Source organism: Tursiops truncatus, chromosome 12, assembly GCF_011762595.2.
Source record: "Tursiops truncatus isolate mTurTru1 chromosome 12, mTurTru1.mat.Y, whole genome shotgun sequence".
Taxonomy (NCBI): Eukaryota; Metazoa; Chordata; class Mammalia; order Artiodactyla; family Delphinidae; genus Tursiops; species Tursiops truncatus.
Window position 1 is genome coordinate 38,499,956 of NC_047045.1, and position 19,374 is coordinate 38,519,329.

The window sequence follows — 19,374 nt, forward strand, 5'->3', positions numbered from 1 at the left end:
TGGTTTCCAATGAATCACTCCCTTGCTGGCTCGAGCGACTTCCTGGGCATCCTGGTTCAATCATTTACACCTACCTTCATGCAGACAAGCATCACAGAGGGGCAGAGGTGTTTGAGGACCAAAATCCACTGCAGCCTGGAGCACTTACCTCATGTAGTAGAACACCATCCACCACCAACACTCTGCCTTTTCCAGACTCTCTTGTTGAAGAGATTGTGTCAAAGGGACAGAGGGTGGCCATCCTGTTTTCCTTCACCCTATCCCACCCAGAATTATTTTGTGTCCTTCAGTTGCTGGTTTAAATATACATGGCTGCATGTTAAGGCAATGCATTCTGCATGTGTAAACTTTTTTTTTTTTTACAAATGCCTCAAAAACATAAAAGGAATTCATTTCAGAGAAACAAATAAATTAGTTTAAAAGATAAACAATTTAGCACTGCCATCATCTAACAGGGTCCCATTCTCAAGGAAAAGGAGTAAATGCCATCTCAGATGCCAGCTTGCAATACTAACCACAGAGAGCTCTTCTCTAGATTTACGGATTTCCACAGCATTCTGCTTGAGAAAAAAGTAGGGTGGGGTCAGGATTGAGAATGTGCAGCCATCAGCAAGGAGGGGAAACGCACGCACACAAATTATTTCAAGGGGGTCATTTAAAAGATTCTAGTGAAAATGACCGGAGCAAAAGCAAAGGACAATGAGAACAAAACTTTTAAAGCATCTTTTGTGCTTTAGAAAGCTCCTGAGTGGGGCTTCCCTGGTGGCGCAGTGGTTGAGAGTCCGCCTGCCGATGCAGGGGACACGGGTTCGTGCCCCGGTCCGGGAAGATCCCACATGCCGCGGAGCGGCTACTGCCCGTGAGCCATGGCCGCTGAGCCTGCGCGTCCGGAGCCTGTGCTCCGCAACGGGAGAGGCCACAACAGTGAGAGGCGCGCCTACCGCAAAAAAAAAAAAAAAGCTCCTGAGTGTACTAAACATTCTTAAATTGACAGCATTCAAGTAGCTCCTGATATCCCTTAACTCTGAGCTCCTAGGACTGAGCTGTGGCCATAAGCAACAACATGCTTGTGCAATTTTACCAAACACACAAGTCTGAATAGAGAGAAGGGAACACGAGAGCAGAACTGCCTTTCCACGTGGGCGTGGGGTCAGGACTGGGTCAATCAAAGCTGTCCGGCACTCCCCGGCCTCATTCCATCCAGACAGTTGGCTGCAATGCTGGCTGTCTCATCAGTTCCCCCTTTGAACCTCTGCTTTGTTGTCTTTCTTCGATAGCAAGCTGTGTTTTGTTTTGGGTAAAAAGGGAAATAAGAATGCGACAGAAGAACAGAAGGGAGAAACATACATTATGGACCCGTTGGATATGAAACATTGACCTAATGTCCAAAAAATGCAATTAAAAAGCATATCTCTCCCTCATTTGCATGGCTTATTTCCCCAGACATGTTTTTGGTATTGAAAATGAATGGTATTCCCATATAACATGTGTCTCAATTTGTAATGATATCCTCCTTGCAGCTGGCTTCGTTCTCCAACTGTTTCTAAGATGTTACTGTCTTAAATTTGAGCCAACCTACAATAACAAATTATCTAGAAGCAAAGTGGCTAAGTTGCATTTGGTGAGAGAAGGGGAAACCCTATATTTCATCCTTCAACTCTTGTTTTGGAAATTCAGACCGTAGCATGATCTTTTTCTAAGGAAATCTATACACGCACACTTTAAAAATTGTGCCTATTGGGTGTTGTGAGAGCAAGAATGATCAGGTTTAAGTTTCTCTGCAAAGTTCTGCATCCCATCAACAAGCTCTTTTGATATTTTAAACCCATATTTAGAGTAATTTCAAGATATTTGGAGCACATGTGGTTAAATGTAAAACTTTGTCATTATGATTTGTTAGATGCTTATACTTTAAATATTTATAAGCCATTTTTAAGTACTTTATCCAAAAGCTTTCTCCCACTAGAATACTACAATTGAGTGGTATCTGAGCATCATCTGAGCATCTAGTAGATACAGGGTGAAGTCACTGCAGCATGCATGCACGTTCTTCCTGCTTTTCTGGTTTTAATTCAAATGTCGTTTTTAGTAGATTCAGCTTATTTTTTAAATGTATAAGAAGTCATAAACAGGATTGGTTGTCTGTGATTTTTTAAAGAATTACCAAGTCCCCCAAAGGTAAAATGTTCAACTTGAATCATGTTGATTCCTACCTCTTTTTCTTATCCTAAGAGTAATTAGTAAGACTTTCCACTAGAGTGTTGGATCTGTGTCCAGAGGAACGTAAAGTGTCGTATTGTTCCTCCAAAATGTCTTAGAGGCAGTTTATTGGTGGTTAGATTGAATTCTTCACTATTCACCCTCAGCCATCTTGGAAACAGAGACACAGGATCCCATCTTTAATAAGTAGCCTGTTTGAGCACTTACTATGAAAAAGAGGAGAGCGAAAAAAACCTTTTTCCAAGTCAGAATCCATTTAAGCTTCAGAGGTTATAAATTTCAAACTGACCACAGGCCTCTGGGGCTCACACTCTTTATGGCTGGCAAAATACAACTTTCTGGCAAGAACGAGGAAAAGAAGGCTTAAAAGGGCTCATAAACTTGCTTGGACATCTAATAGCTCTTACCAAACAGCATTTTCATGAGTTAAGTGTAAATGAGTCAGAAACATATAGATTGAATTTCTTTTAAAATACACATGGGTTTAAAAATTAAGGCCAAAGTGCTTGGCAAAATAAGTTTTGGTTTTAGCCAAACCCCAAATGTTTGAAAAAAAATAGTTTTACAATTTGCCAAACCAAAAATATATCCAGGTCCCTCCATTCCTCTCATTTAATACGGTGACATCGTAAACATGGGACTGAAGGTCTATTTTCATATCCACCAAAGTCTGAGCAACTTGAATCCCAAATACTAGTTGAAAAACTATGAAAATTTTTTTGTGGAAAAACCTTATGACCTTGCAAATGAAGCTGAGTGGTCACTCATTCAGGGTTCTGATTTTGATAGCACCTCCCCCTGTCTGATCCTCCGATCAACTTGTTCTGTGTCTCAGCTCTGTGTGTGTGTGTGTGTGTGTGTGTGTGTGTGTGTGTGTGTGTGTGTGTGTGATGCACAGGGATAGTAACTTTTAAAAAAAACCTTATATTTAGAATGGTTAATTTATACTTAATTAATATATTACGACCCATGAAAGTTAATAAACTCTTAATCATATCCGAACAGAGGGAGGCAGTCCCCTTTCACTCATTTATGGTTCAAAGATAGTCTTCATTTATTTCCCTAGAGGGGAAAACACATCCATTTTCAACTAACTGTATTGAATACTGACTCCATGCAGGGACACTGTTATTAAGAGATGGAAGGAAGAAAGAAAGGAAGGAAGGAAGGAGGGAGGGAGGGAGGGAAAAGAAAAAAAAAGTGGGAGAGGCAGTGGCAGGAGTCTCATTAGACTTGTTTTGAGGAGCTAATAACCTGAGTGAGGCAAGAAGTAACCAAGGCCACTATTACAAGCATTATGCAGGACCTGCAAACAGATATGACACTGTAGACAGGGGGCTTTGGTGAGGGCTTTGGTGTGAATGGGGGCAGTTCACACATTGTTGTAACTGATTACCTAGCTTGTGGCTGGCAGGATGGGCACATGAGTATTTATTGAGTGAATGAACGAGAAGAGTATCAGGAGAGGTCTAGTTAATGGAGTTACCAGGTTAGGGTTCCATACAGCAGGTGAGTTTGGAGTTAGGTTCTAAAACTGGGGAGGGCCTTGAACTTGCAGTCGGGCGTGGAGGAATAAAAGAGGCAGTAGGATGGCAAGAGCCACAGGTGCGGAGAAGAGGAAGTCGCGTGAGGGATGACCTTGCCCTTCGCTTGGCTGGAGTGAAGGGCTTGGCTGCAGACGGAGAGGGGGTGGAGGCTGGAGGAGAGCAGGTGGGCAGTGGAGCGGGAGGTTGTAGCACTTGTACTCTGTACGTTAGGCAATGTCACCACGACCTCGAGCAGAGGAGTGACAGGAGGAAATCTGTGTTTGAGGAAAATTACTTCAGCAGCTGTTTGTGCACTGAAAAGGAAGCGAGAGAAAGACTAGCATCGCTGAGCTGATCACTGAATTCTGATGACAGGCTTGTTACCAGCAGTGGATTCTAAACACCGCGGGATGTTATCGCTGCAGTGTGAGCCGCCAGAGCTGCCACATCTATGTTTTACGCGTGTAAAGCCATTGTGGCAATGCAAGGGGAGGATGAGCTCTTTCCTTTGTGCCCAGAGCAGACCTAAGAGGTTTCATAGCACACAGTGGAAGGAAACCTCACAACATTCCAAAGTTCAGTCAAGGGGGATGCTGGCCGGGCCCCAGGTTGCCGTGGAAATAGGGACTCCACCCTTCTGACTGCCCAGCTGCTCTGAGCCTTAGGCCAGTGGGGCAGGGCATGGTGCAGGCCGTCGGTCGCCCAATGGGTGCACAAGGCAGGCAGCGGCTCTCCTAGCAGAGGACTTCCCTGAGGATGGACGTGGAGCCTGGACGGTGGCCCTAGTGATGCCCAAAGCTCGGTTCCTGGAATGAAGAGCAGCCACAAGGCTTGCGTGGCTTTGCTCAACCTCAGACACCTTCAGAGATCTTCACAGAAGCTGAATCAGATCCTCCCAGGGCTGGCAGGCACGTTTAAAGGGGTGTGGCAACTTTTGGAAATGTCCTTTTATCTTTTATCTTTTTTAACTTCCCAGGTCATACATCTTCTGAAGCTTCCACATGTGGTGACAGTGGGCTCCTGGTAGTGAAGGAAGGCAGCGGTGTGGTTTAGTGGATACAGACTTCTGCTTTGGGGTTGGGCCAGCCTGGGTTCAAATCCCAGCAGAGCCAATTAGTAAGCGAAGGAGGAAGCGACTTTACCTCCCCAAGCCTCAGTCTCGAGGTCATAACACTGCTGGGAGGAGCAGATAAGAAAACATAGGTAGAGGTGCCCAGGAAATGGAGTTACTGTCCTATTAGGCTACAATGCCTGGGAGAGGAGTCCAGGGCTGGAGTGAGGTCTGCTTGGATCTGAAAACCAGCTGTGAGTTTGGACCAGTTTTATAACCTCTTTATGCCTACCTTTTCTCATTTAATAATTGTAATGGCTAATGTTTATTGAGCACTCTCTATATGTAAGCAGTGTTCCAGATGTTACATGCCCACAACAACCCTCTGGGCTACCATTATTAAACCCATTTTATAGATGAAGAAACTGAGGCACAGAGTGGTTGAATATCCTACCCAGAGTCACTGGCCAGTAAATGGCAGTGCTGGGATCTGACTGGCAGCCTGGCTCCAGAATCTTCCTGCAAAACCACCGAGCATGTCTTATATACAAAAAAAAATGAAGATAATAACCCATACTTCATAGCGTTATCAGGCTCCAGTGTAAATAACAGAAGGAAAATGCCCACCTGGCATATATATACTAGGTGCTCATTATAAGAATTGTAATGGTAGCCCCTGCAGCCCAGAACGTCTTCCCTCAACGTGTAATGGGAGGTAACGAAACATTTCGATGCTGTCAACCTCGGAGGTTAGGGAAATGATTCCAGAAATTCTCCTAAGATGTCTGGTTCCACTTTTATAAGTAGGGACTGGGACAAACAGAGTAAACGCTCAAGGTCACAGAGTGGCGCAGCCAGGATTAGAACCTGAGTCCTCATCTGCCTTTCCCCTCAGTGGGACACGGGATACGACCAGAGCTGCTTGAGTTACACGCCCTGTGCCAAGGACCAGAGTCATACGTTTGCTACCCACAGCATCACTGCCTCACACCGGGCAGCTGATTTCAGAGAGGAAATAGGTTGTACCTGAACATCTGGGGTGGAAGGGTGGAAGGGTTGCAGAAAAGCAATTATTAAGCACACGCTCCATCTCCTTGGCTGTTAGAGGGGGGTAGCAGGGAATCAGCATGCTTGCTCTAATTTTTTACACAAAGTTTCCGTGAAAGGAAGCCCTTCTCTCTCTCTCTCTCTTTCTCCCTCTCTCTTTCTGCTAAAAGGCTGGTTGTAAAGTGTCAGACCTCTTTTCCAGACCTAGCCTAAAATCTTAAAGTCTGTTGATCCATAGACAATAGCTACTTGCCATGTAAAGCTGCTCTTTTCTCTAGGTTCTTTTTTTTCTTTTCTTTTCTTTCCTTTTTTTTTTTTTTTAACTTAGACTGCCTGTGTTCAGATTATATAAATAAATAACAGACTCAATCTTAGTACAATAAACATCTACTTTTGTGTCCAAGGCAGAATTTTTGGAAGGCACAAGAACCGGCATCAGCTAGTTTGTGTATTGGATAGGACTTGAATGAAAATGCAATTATTATTTCTTAGCAAATAGTTTCTCGGAGTTTTGTCTCTAAGGCCCCTGCCAACTTTGACATTGTGACCCCTGCTTGCCAGGGTGAGGAAGGGGAGAGGTGAAACCTGGGCTAGGGGATAGCACTCCGAGGCGAGCATGGACTTTGAGGTTGTAGGAGCTGGACTTCAATCCAGCTTGGCCCCTTTCTAGCTGGTGACCTTGAGCAAGTAAGTTTCTTAACCTTCTTGGGAAAGTTTCCTCATCTGTAAAATGGAGACAGTAATAAATACTTCGTAGCATTGTTGTGTCAATGAAATAAGTATATAAAATATATTTGTTTTTAAGTGAAATAAATATATAAAAGTGCCTAGCGCAGTATTTGACATTAAGTGCTCAGTAAATGTAACTTTCTTTGAAAACACTGCAGCTTTCCCAAACCATAATAGGAAGTGCTTGGTCTTGAAATCCAGGCGGCATAGGGCTTGAGGCTCTTATTCAAAATTTCTTGTAAAACATTAGCTATATCATGTAATTCTTCATTTGATTTTTCTCTTTCACGAATGCATGCAGCCACTTGCTCCAGTGCATTTGTAAAAATGTGTGCAGTTAGTCATGAATCCCTGCCTGCTTTTAGAAAAGGACCAGAGACAGGGTAATTTGTTTAGCTTAAACTCCCAGGTTTTAAAAAAAGATTTGAGGTGGCTGAAGAGATCCGTTGTCTAGGGTGAAGATAAAGGCTTTTGCAAGTGCACAAGAGGGGGTTCTGTGGCTCAGGGTTCTTTGTCCCCCCAAGATCTTGTAGAGGTCAGCAAGATAGCACTGGCCACTCATATGAATAAACAGGTCTCTCTGCCCATTTAACTCCTAGAACCAGCTAAGCAAAGAAAACCGAAATTTAAATTTGTAAAACAAAAAATTAAAGATGGAGTTATCTCAGCAGGGGGTCTTGTATGGGTGGGATTTTAATTGATTAAAGAGTAAAATAAGAGATATTGCTAAAGGGGAAAATTATAAAAAAGAAAAGCAAGGCCTCATGTTTGGTTTAATTTTATTTCTTTTAAATAATTTGAGCCTTACCTTATCAGAGCCAGGCCGTGGGCAGCTCAGTGGTGCTGGAGCTCACCCTTGGCCCTACTCCCCTCTCCTCACCATGGGTTATTTCCCATAGCAATCATGCTAGAGAAGCGATGTTTTTAAATTACTTTCATCAATTAGGAAGCTATAAGAAAAGAGATACCATCCACTTCGTAAATGAAAACGGTTTCCAACTTGGTAAAAGCCATTTCAGAACTCTTCGTGAAGCGATGGTCGATGGAGGAGAGAGGGAGCCATTTTTTGGCAAAACCTCAGCAAGCCGTAGCCCTTTCCGGGATGGGCTGGGTGCAGAGACCACTGTCTGGCATCACACCCAGCCTTATCAGCTGGTGCAGGCAGCTCTGTTCATTGACCACGGGGTTCTACCCTTGTGAGCGTCCCAGAATAGCTGTGGCTACCTGAGAGCAATCCAGTCCTCAGGGACTCATTATTGTCCCAGATAAACAGCGTGGCCGAAGCCAGCACGTAATAGCTGTATTTAACCGTGATAAGTGATGGGCCGATGTGCCCGAGTGGCATCACGGGCAGGGCTGGGGTAACTGGACAAAGGCAAGCCGGCCTGGCAGCGGGCATCTCTTGTACATTATAGGGTTGATGCCACGGGATTTTGGACTGTGGGGAATAAATATGATGGACCTGGAGAGCTTGCCTTCTAGACAGGTAAGACAGGACAGACCTACTGGATTTTGATTATGCTAATGACAGGTATTTGAGGAAGCAAAGAAGAATAAAAGTTCAGAAAACAGATTAGATTAATGGAGGCAGGCTGCCTGGTGGAGGTGAAATCTTGTGCCATGGAGGGACTATGATGGGATGCAGAATAAGACAGACAGTTTCTTTGGATACACGTTTACTTTTGGGAGTGGTTGCCTGGAAATTATAAAATTTCCTTTTAAATGCAACCTGCATACATCTTAGGCTGTAAAGGTCAAAGAAGAAAAGGTGAGGATGATGGTATGTTGACAGTATCAACACTGAAAGAAGTTATTAGTACTCAGGCCTATTTTTGTTCTCTATGACACTCTGACAACGCTTATGTGATAAAGGAGAAGAAGTAACTCAGTCACATTCTTAGCAATGCTTTCCTGATGGAAAGGGAAATTGCCGGTGGTCAGAGGCTTGTTCAGGGCACTTGGTGTGCAGCTGAGCCCATGAGGGAGAGACTTTATTCTTCTGGCCAGAAGGGGCAGCTGGGCCTGGAGTTCTGCAGACGCTGACCGTACATGCCTGCTGGAGACCACGCACTGTGGAGCTGGTCTTCATACATGGTGCAACGTGGTCCACGGGATGGGATGTGTGTGTGTGTGTGTGTGTGTGTGTGTGTGTGTGTGTGTGTGTGTGAGAGATGTTCCGCATGGCAGGGCCCTGGGTTGTCCTGCCTTCAGACAAACCCCAATTCAGAGGAAAACCCAAATGTGAGGCACAGGTAGAACCACTTCCCCAGAACCCCCTGCATTAAGGGACACTCCAGAAATCTCTGCCGGAGGTGAGAGTGTGTGTATGTGATTAATAGAAAGAAGGAGACTCTTTCTGAAACTTGGGACTTCAGGATAGAGAAATGAATAGTCTTTCTTATACATGGATAACTGTGTACCACCATACCTGATGATGGCTTTGGTCCAAAGATCCTACAATCCCAGAATATGAGAGATGGAAGATGTAATAGAAAATCTCACCCATGCCTTCATTTCACAGAGGAAGAATCCAGGCTTGGGGAGGTTAAGGAATAGGTCCAAGGTCACACGGCTACATAGGGTTCATGCTGTAACCAGCGTCTCTGTGTCACATATTGTAGAAATTTCCCCTTTACTCAGACCAAGAAATTTAGACAGAGAGGACCGACTGTTCTGCAAGACACCTCTGCTTAGCAGGGGCTGAGTCGGAACGGACTTGGGCTCTGGAACTTCCTGCCATGATCACTTTCTAAAACTCCAAGGTCACTTCCTCCCCACTTTTGAGTTTCACACCTTGCAAACAAATAACTGTCAGGAAAGTGATGCCCAAGCTTGGTTCTTCATTTTCATTGATTCCTGTGTCGCCAACATGGGGGCTGCCCTGAACCAGCCAGAGTCAGGAGGACAGAGGAGGGGGCCTTCAGTTTACTCCCTCCTCAAACGTTATCCGCCGAGAGGGACTTGCACTGCCACCATCTGGCCTGGGTGGGTGTCCCAGACACGGCAAGTGTGCGGTGAGAGGGACGGAAGCGGCACAGATCCTCCCTTTGCCATTCTCTTGAAATAAGCTTGGCGTGAGGAGGCTTTCCAGGCAGCAGGAGTGGGGCTGCAAACAATAGAGTGCGGTGCAGCTGCACCCGGTAGAACTTTGGGGGAAAACACATATTATTTGCCAGACAATAATAGATACCAGAGAATGATAATGATTATTAGAGTGTTTGGGATGGCAAACGCTGTAGTTAAGGTTCCAGAATGGCTCTCATTATAATCCCGTTTTCCTAGTCCCTTATGAAAGCCTTGAGATTTTCTCTAAGTAGGCTGATGCTGTCCATGTTTGGCCTTTGTCCAAAGGCGATTTCAACGTAAGGAAACTTATTTGAGAAATAGTCCTCTTTGGGGGGTTCATGATTACATTAAAGAAACAATTTACACCCTTGAAAAAGCAGTCGCAGTGTTCTTGAGTGAGTAATTCAAAATGGTGGCGTTTCTCAGTCACTGGAAGAAATCATTAAACACCGTTTCTTTTCCTTTTCCTTTTTTAAAGAAGGATTCAGAGCTCCTCTCTGACTACAAGATTTGGTCACTCTTAGTCCCAAGCCCAGAGGTAGGGATGGTTTCCCTCCCTCCAAAGCAAGTTCCAGGCTGTGCTTCCTAAACAAAAGTAAATCCTGCCCAGAAGCAGCTACAGTATGTCTCAGGATCCATTTGGGTCCGTTTCCAAGGCCTCTTCCCAATCCTTTGTGACTCCTCATTTGTTGGTGGCTCGTGGTGTTTTTGTTTCTGTACCTCTTCCCACCATTATGTCTTAGAAAGAAAGAAGGAAAGAAAGGAAGAGAGGGAGGGAGGGAGGAAGGAAGGAAGGAAAAAAGAAAGAGAGAGAAAGAGGAAGGAAGGAGAGAAAGAGAGAAAGAAAGAAGAGGAAGAAAAGAAAGAAATTAAAGTGAGCTCTTTATTCTGAGAGAAATAGCCACATTTCCAAATCTGACCATGCCAAATGAAAAGGTTTCCATGACCTTGTAATTCCACTCCCATTGCATATTTGTGGTGTTTTGCATTTTCACTTTGGTTATTTAATATACATATTAAATGCACACAGATCTGGTGATTTAATGTGATTTGGGGAACTCAGGCATTTCCTGTCATGCACATTCAGATTTTCAAACCTTGTTTTTGGCTGATCATTATTATGGTTACCATTAACACCAGTATTTGGATAGCAGGGTTCAAAGCACAAGCTTGGACCTAGTCCTCCCAATGGGCATTTTGACCTCCTCACGCTTCTGCTAAATTCACGCTACAGACACTCTGAACACTCCAGTGCTCTTTGTGGCCTCCATTTCTTCGTCTATAAAATGCGGGAGACTGTGTATATTATCTCTGGGGTCCCTCCAAGTTCTACATTCTATCACCTGAAATTATTTGTTCACTGGTCTAGGAATAATCTCAACAGTTGTAAAGATGTTTACAAGTCCTCTCCCACCACCTCACGTTAGCCAAATTTTCCCATTCACATATCTGACATCCCCATTTATTGGCAGGAAAAAAAAAGTACCGTTTTGGGACATGGGGGACAAGAGCTGTTTGATTCTCATTCATTTGACAAATGTGTGTTGAGCTGAATACATTTGTCCCCGGGTGTAGGGGTTTGAGCAAAACAGACACAGCCCCAGACCTCAGGGACTTCACAGTTTAGTTGGATGCCTTCTGAATGGCTGCTTCCTGGGGGTGATGGAGTGTCCTTAGGAGGTTTCAAGCCAAGGGACTGGGAGCAAATGAAATAAGCCAGTAAGGATAAGAGAGGCAGAGCCCAACAGTCCTATTCAGACCTTCTGCCCTGGGATCCCAGTCCTATGCTTGGTCTGGATGTGAAGTGATGTGAGCGGCTCACCTTTGTCAGGCAAGACCCCAGAGAGGGGCTCTTCTTCCAGCTCAGTCGCCCCTGTAGGAAACCTCTGAAGAGTGGTCTCTGTGCCCCAGGAAATTTTCACATGCTAAAAAGTCCATCTCATGGCCTTCCTCCTTTGCAGCAGACACTAGGGCTGTTACACGGGGTACAGGCTTGAGGTCTGCAACACCAGGGTCCCCCGATGACCTTGCCTGGCTTTGGGATGCCCTTGGGCAACTCCAAAGACTTCCTGCCAGTTAAGCCTGCAGTAACGTGGAGAGTGAATGTTGCTGGGTTGCAAAGGATGCTGCTGCAGTCTTTGGGTGAGGGCGTGGTGCTCCATGCTCATTATGGTCTTCCAAAAAGCGACTCGAGTTTCATTTCCTCACACAAAGCTGGCAGGGCTGATCCTGCGCAGAACCGTGAATGAAAGTTGTGTGGAAATCAGGCTGCGCCGCCCCAGTTCTGGGGCCTTGTTGTAAGTCTGACCTGACAGCTGGAGAGTGTGCTGCTCTGACTCATGCCCGGGTTCTCCCCAGCCCGGGGGGTGGGGGGTAGTTTGGTCTAGTGGATTCTAACAAACCCCTTTTCCTCTTTTTCTAGGAACGCTCACTCACAGGGTACCTTGCATGGAGAGAGGGCGCAGAGCAAACCATGTCTCGCCATCCAGTGACACCAGCTGGTCAGCTCACCACCCCCTCTGGCTAAAACTCAAGCAAATAAAGCCGCTTCCTGTCATTAAGCATCTCAGAGGAAGCAGCCCTCCCTTGGTGGCCTCTAGCCCAGAGAAGCCAGCACGTCTTGGACCCACCAAGCGGGCCCAGCCTTCCTGCTGCCACCATCTCTGCTTCTCCCCAGAGGAACTTAGGGATTTTGCCCCTGGTTTAAAAGAAAAAACAAAACAAAAAAAAAAACGACAAAACACCAACAAGCCACAAGGACCAATGTAGGTATTCTCCCTGCCTCATCTTCAAGGCTCAGAGGGTGAGGCTGGAAGATGATACAGATTTGAAAACAAAAATCATTTTTTAACCTTTTTAAAAACTGCTGTGGTTTTGCTGCTACACGAAGAATTGTGATTTGCATTGTACGGTTTTGGACCTATACTGTTCACGTTTTGACGGCGGAGAGGGATCATACTGGAGTCCCAATGCTTCAGATTCATCTCTGTCCTGCCTAGGATGCACTTTTAAATGAAGAGTTAAAATATTTTATTGGCTAATATACTTTTCTTGTTATTTTTACAAAGGCCACCTTTATCCTTTTTAATGCCATATTTTCAGTGTTACACTTTTATGGCTTTTAATTTTCGATCTGACAGATGTAAGAAGCAGCATGAATAGTTTATACTGTGGTTTTTCAGAGACTGAATGCCAAGAGAACTCGGTAAATGTTTATTCTTCTCAGCTTTCTCCTTAAATTCCCTTAAATAGCGCCCCATTTGGGAACAGAGCAAGAGTGTTGAACTGAAGACCAAAATGCCCTCAAGGTGTAAAATAATCCGAGGGGGAATATTTGCTGGGCGTCAGGAAAGACTTGGATGAAATTTCAACCCTGATGGCTTTCGGTGATCCAGGAAGTCAGTGAAGCAATCTCTCTATACGCAGAGCCCTTTCATGATAATTAGAATGGTATGGACAAACCAATGAAAACAGGAGGGAAAGTGAGAAAGCTCGCCCATGATTCTGTTTCACTGTTTGCTTTCTCCTGTCATGGTTAAGAGAAATGTGCAATTCGATCCTCAATCAGTGGGTGGAGGATAACAGGGTAGATTTTCTTGTGTGCACTTGTACAGTTGTAGCTGCGAGTCCAGAAGTCCTCTAGAGCATGTGTACTGGCACTGAGTTGGTGAGACAGTCGTGGAGTATCCCATTCTGATGAGTACAGAAAAAAAAAAAAAAAAAAGAAAAAAGAAGAAAAAAAAAACAAAAAAAAGAAGAAAACTAAAAAAAAAAAAAAAAAATCAAATCACCTTGTGATTCAGTGTATCTGTTTACTAACTCCAATAAAGCAATTGTTCCCTCTGGAGGGGTCCAGGTGCCCCCGCCCACAGGCCGCTGAGCCAGCAGCAGCGGGGCGGTGGGGTGTGGTGGGCAGGCGAGGCCAAGACAGAGTCACGCTGGCCTTGAAGCACCACGGGGCCGTGGATGCGGTGTACATACTGTATTTCTATATCCTCCTTTGTACAGAGTCACTTAACAAGTCAAGCTACTGTTTTACAGGTGCTCCTTATTTATTAGAGCTGTGAGAGCTTGGGGACACACCTGGCGAGCGAGCTCGCTTTTTAAAAATGAAATTGGGGAGCAAGGGAAGGGGGCGGGAGGGAGGGGAAGCTCGCAAGTCTGGGGAGAGATTTATAAAAGTGAACAAAAGGAAAACTTCCAGCAGCCGATTAAACCAACCAACCGACCCTAACACCAAACTTGTCCACGCAGGATGCAGAAGCCCCACCTCTGGGTGCCCCTTTCCCTGCGGGGCCCCCAGCATTTTCCTCTCTCCCTGACCAGTGTCCGATTCATCAAACAAAAATAAATCTCTAAGAAAGAAAAATGCACTTACATGTGCTTATTTTGCTTTTCTCATTATTATGGCTATTGTTGTTATTTTCCTTGTTACAGAAGGTGTTCATTTCTTTCCCCCAGGGAAATTTTTTTTTAAATAAAGCTAGTAAGTTTTAAAAGATGTTGAAATATCAGGGTGATGCTGGCCCTTCCCAACCTGCATCTCTGCAAACAAGAGCCCACCTGGCCTGTTCAAGGGTCTGCTTCCCCACCGTGTCCATTGTTGACAGCACACAGTGCGTGTGAAGTGGGCTTTTGGGCCTGTAGACTGTGGTGTCCCTTCCCAAGTGCTCTCCAAGTCCTGATGTTTTTCAGTTCCAAGGGTTCTGGTCGAAGGCTCAGGAAGCACCATGCAGCAGAAGCAAACCTCCCCAGTGGACTCTGGTCCCGTTAGTACATCATTTCACTGTAGGTCGGGAGTGCTCCTGTGAACGAGAGGGGTCGATCTGGTTTTGCTTTGGTACCTGAATTAACATCAGAAAGTTTCTAAGATGGAAAGTACATTGATACCTAGTTCTAATCAATGAAGATCTAGCCTAATCTTCTTGTTCTACATGTGAAAAAAACTGAAGCCTAGAAAGGTGAATTGACCTGTCCAGAGTCCACACTGAGTTGGTTTAGCTTGTCAGAAAACAAATGTTCATTAAAATGTTAGGCACTGGGACTTCCCTGGTGGCACAGTGGTTAAGAATCTGCCTGCCAATTTAGAGGACACAGGTTCGAGCCCTGGTCTGGGACCATCCCACATGCAGCAGAGCAACTAAGCCCGTGTGCCACAACTACTGAGCCCGCGTGCCACAACTACTGAAGCCCGCGTGCCTAGAGCCCGTGCTCTGAAACAAGAGAAGCCACCGCAACGAGAAGCCTGCGCACCGCAATGAAGACCCAACGCAGCCAGAAAAAACCTAAATAAATATATTTATATATATAAAAAAACTTAGGCACCATCAGCAATCTTCTCTATATAACCATTCTAGGAGTGGATTCTGGTGACCCGGTTTCTTTCTCTCGTGGAGCCTGAGTGATCTCGGAGGCTCCTGGTGTGGGGTTATGGTTATGACTCCATGGGAACTCCTCAGCCCCAGCCGAGGCCACGCAGGGGCGGGCACCCAGCTGGGGTTGTCTGGTGCAAAGTCTCTGATAGTGTTATTCAGCTGGACTTGGCCATAGACGCAATCGCCCAGGGTATTGATTTTGCTTTTGTCTGTAGTCCAAGATTGTCCAGCAAACATGTTGACCCTTCAGGAAACAAAAGGTCCCTTTGTTCCAACAAGAAAAGATTCCGTGGCATCTCATCAGACAGCACACCTTTTCCTCTTTCTCTTCCTTCTCTTAATCTCAGTGTTCCCTGAAATACAGAATCCTCTTGGGCTATCAAAACTGTATAGAGAGAAATAGAAATAATAATGTCAATAATTACGAGCACATGCTGAGTACGTGTACATTAGCCTCACTTACTCACGGAAGGTCCTGATATTTCCCCTTTATTGCATGTGAAGAACGGAAAGCCCAGTGAGTTTAGTAATAGCCCGAGATCACGCAGCCAGTGAGTTGCAGAATAGGATTCAAACCCAGGGGGGTTGGTGCCAGAGCCCAGGCTGCACGTCCAATCTGCAGAAAAACTGTTGACATTTTCATGAATTGTCATTTTGTGGCAGTAATTCAGTTCTGTAAGTTGCTGGCAGTGATTCAGCTTTGTTCTAAAGTGGCCCTCATTTTAAACTAAGCCAGAGAGTTGAGTGTTCACGGTTACTGCCCTCCACGTCTTACTGGGTGTGTGGATGTGCTGAGGCCACTCTGCTTTCTGAGAAATTAGGCAATGAATTCCCTGTTGGTTATCAAAGCCCCACTGAACACAAGGCCCCATGTGTGATGCTGAGGGGAGACCGGAAACGAACACAGCTCACAGCCCCCGCCCCGGTGGGCTTACATGTAACGGGAAGATGGGGCTGTGGAAAAGAAGGACCACTTCTTGGTCTCAGCAGGCTCTCTCTGTAGGTTTCCAGAGTTTATATGAATGCACATGTGGAGCCTGGATTCACAGCTTTGCAATGCCACCCTCTTTTTGCAGGTGTTCCCTTGACACTGGAAGGGCAACTTGAGCTGCAAGCAGGCCTATAGGTGCCGGCCGGTCCTGCCCACAAGGCACAGCCAAATGTCAGGGCTGGGGCCCGGGGGCGAAGGCACTCGAGACTCACACCTACGCCCTCCCCTCCTTGTCTCCCACAGCTCTTGGTTAAATGGACCGAGACACTTCTCACAGGGTTTTTCCCACATCATCCGGGCCCCTCGAAGGCGGGCACCGTGGTCTTCCTAATTTCGCATCTTAGAAGAGCTGTTCTCCACTCTTGGAACAGGAAATGCTGGCTGAGTTGAGGTACTTTTCTCCTACCAGCCTGATGGGAGAAGAGGACAGGGAACCCCAGAAGCCTGAGCTGTCGTGTGGCAGACACAGGAAGGCTGTGTTCGGAGTTTCATTTTGTTTCTGGTGCTCAAGGGAGGAGGTACCAGCAGCAGCCCCCGGTTCAGCACATCTTCAGACTGCTTTTGAAAACAAGGAGTGACACAAGGGGAGAAGACGCAGCACTGCCCTGGGGCTTCTGTGATGTGCGGTGACTCCAGGCCACAGAGGGTTACATCTTTTACCCTGAGGAGCCTTGGAGATTAGATCATTCCTTGACCCCCAGACACACATAGAGATGGAAAGTTAGTCTTCAGCACCCAGAAAGGACCTCTTATTCTATCTTCTCAACCGTGGATGGAATGAACAGTTGCCACCAGTGTATGGAGCTCTTCTCATGAGAGGAGGGGCCTCAGCTGGTTCACAATGAATTAGCTGCTTCCTCTGTGCACGGCCCCAGCTTTACACATATCTGCTTACTTAATTCTCACAGCAGCCCTGTGAAGGAGGTGCTGGTATTACCACATCCCCACTTCACGGTCAGAAAAAACTGAGGCATGACGATGAAGGGGGCTTCTGCCCACAAATAGAATCAGAACCCAGCAGTGGGCTCCAGTGGCCACCCTCCCCGTTGGTCATGCTAAGCATGACCTCACCAGGGCCCAGGACGCCTGGCGGTTCAGGGAGAGTTTGGGTCATTTACTTGGTGCCTAAACCATGAGTTGGAGACACGTTTGACCTTTATATTGTGTTTGGAGAGGAAAAAATAATCTACTTTCTTGACGCCTGGTTTTGCACATCACCGGAAAAGGAACAGTCAATGATTCCGTAGGGAAAGTTTGAGGGAGATGGGAAGGGAGCCTGTGTCAACAGCTCAGAGGAGCGGAGAGAGAGGCAGGCTGGTCCTGTGTTAGATTCCTGGGGCAGGAAGAAAGGGGGCATGTGGGCCAGGGGCTGTTTTCCATTTCCCCTTATTCTGATTTGGGGAGCTGTAAGCTGGGCTTTCTCCTGTGGCACTTGTTTGGATGGGTGAAGGGGTGTCAAAGAAGAGCAGCAGGGGGGCTGCCAGGGCCACACAGGACTCCGTCCCTCTGCCCAGAGGGCAGGGGGCTACAGCCAAGCCTCACAGTCACTCTGGGGCTGGGCCACTGGATCCAGGGTCAACTAGCTGACCGAATGAATGGACAGAGATGTTGGAAGTCCCCACATGCCAGACACCACACCGGGCAGTCACACTGACAGTCTCAGGCAATTCTTATTAAACCACATGCTATACAGGCCGTGCGATCCTCATTTCTGGATGAGGAAGGTACAGTCCGGGAAGATTAAGCGATCTGCTCAGGTCACTCAGCTAATAAGTCAGAGAGCCAAGGTTTGAACCCTCAGTCCCCGTATGCAATGCTCTTTGATGGTACCGCAGCAGCAGAAATACCAGTGTCAACTCAGGTCACAACTCAGTATGAATTTGAATCAGCCAATGGGACACGTGCCTGATGATGTCATTCCAGCCTGCTTCCAGATCTCTGAGAACAAATCACGTTCTCTTTCCTCACCCATTCCTCACCTGCAGGACTGGGCCAAACCAGCAGACGTGAACCCCTCCAAGAGGGAATGCTAATCTTAACGACATTTATCCAATGCGTACTAAATGCCATTTTGGTTGCATTATTTTATTTATGCCTCACAACAACTCTGTGGGGTGATTACTATGATTATTCCCATTTTATAGATGAGGAAGCCGAGCACACAGGGGCTAAGTAAGGGCAGAGCGTGCTCCCGCATCTGGGCATTCGGATACCTAGCCCTTCCCTCACCAGCACGCTCACGTTTCCGCTTCCCTCTTGCGGGTGCATGGATGCCTGAACGCATGAATGGAAGAGCATTTAGTCGAGTACCTCGAGGGACGCCAGATCTGACACTTTCACATGTGTCATCTCATCTTCGAGTGTGACTGGAGCATGAGCCCTGGAAGTGATGTGTGGATGAGCACAGGAATGGTTCCCATCTCCTGAGTTATAGAAAAAGGCAGTTGCCCTTATCTTCCTCACCTAACCTCCCATCAATTCCTGTCCTGAATGAGAACTCTTCTTTGCAAACACTGCCGGCCTCATAACGTAACAAAGAAGAATGCTCCAGGGGATTCGCTCCAAAGCTCTTTAGGGTGCTTATTTCCACTGCCGAGCCTTCCTCTAACAGCCTGGGAGCAAGCACCAGGGCTAATTCATCTTTGCATTCCCTTCGGGCACCTGGCGCGCAGTGCGCTCAGTGTCGAAGGACTGAGTTGCTAGGCAGGATCACTTGAGTCCCTCGAATCTGCTCCACACCCTCTGTGTCTTCGAACCCCCCCTTCCCCATTTCCTGCTCTGGGTTCCCCTCCAGAGCCTCTGAGCAGCAGTGAGGGGCCACCACCTGCCCAGCTGTGTGGATAAGGCCGGCTCGGGGAGCCTCAGCTGGTCGGGGAGAATAAGGAAAACCCCTCGTCATTTCCCCTCTCCTGCTTCTCATGCAAACACCTCACATTCCATTTAAATGCTCCATCTAAGATAATTTCTGGTATTGGAAATATATATATATATATATATATATATATTTTTTTTTTTTTTTTTTTTTTTGTGGTACGCGGGCCTCTCACCGCTGTGGCCTCTCCCGTTGCGGAGCACAGGCTCCGGACGCGCAGGCCCAGCGGCCATGGCTCACGGGCCCAGCCGCTCCGCGGCATGTGGGATCTTCCCGGACCGGGGCACGAACCCGCGTCCCCTGCATCGGCAGGCGGACTCTCAACCACTGCGCCAGCAGGGAAGCCCTGGTATTGGAAATATTTGAAAAAAAAATGTGTTTAGGAAAGGCTGGTGGTGGAGGGAGTGAGCTCTGGAAGGCGTGCCTTCTGACCTTGATCAAGAAAGGGAAGGTCAAGGCAGAAGCATATTCAGCCACAAGCTTTAGACGATGCGGTA

At 46.5% G+C, this 19,374-nt stretch overlaps 1 protein-coding gene across 3 annotated transcripts in view; it reads left to right on the top strand.

Moving 5' to 3' along the window:
* Positions 1–13,426, top strand: part of SOBP (sine oculis binding protein homolog) — a 160,040-nt gene extending 146,614 nt beyond the window's left edge. For all 3 annotated transcript variants that reach the window (XR_012324768.1, XM_033867592.2, XM_033867593.2), the window contains one exon: positions 12,062–13,426. The gene's annotated coding sequence lies outside the window, so the exon portion shown is untranslated. The remainder of the gene's footprint in view (positions 1–12,061) is intronic.
* The last annotated feature ends 5,948 nt before the right edge of the window (positions 13,427–19,374 follow it).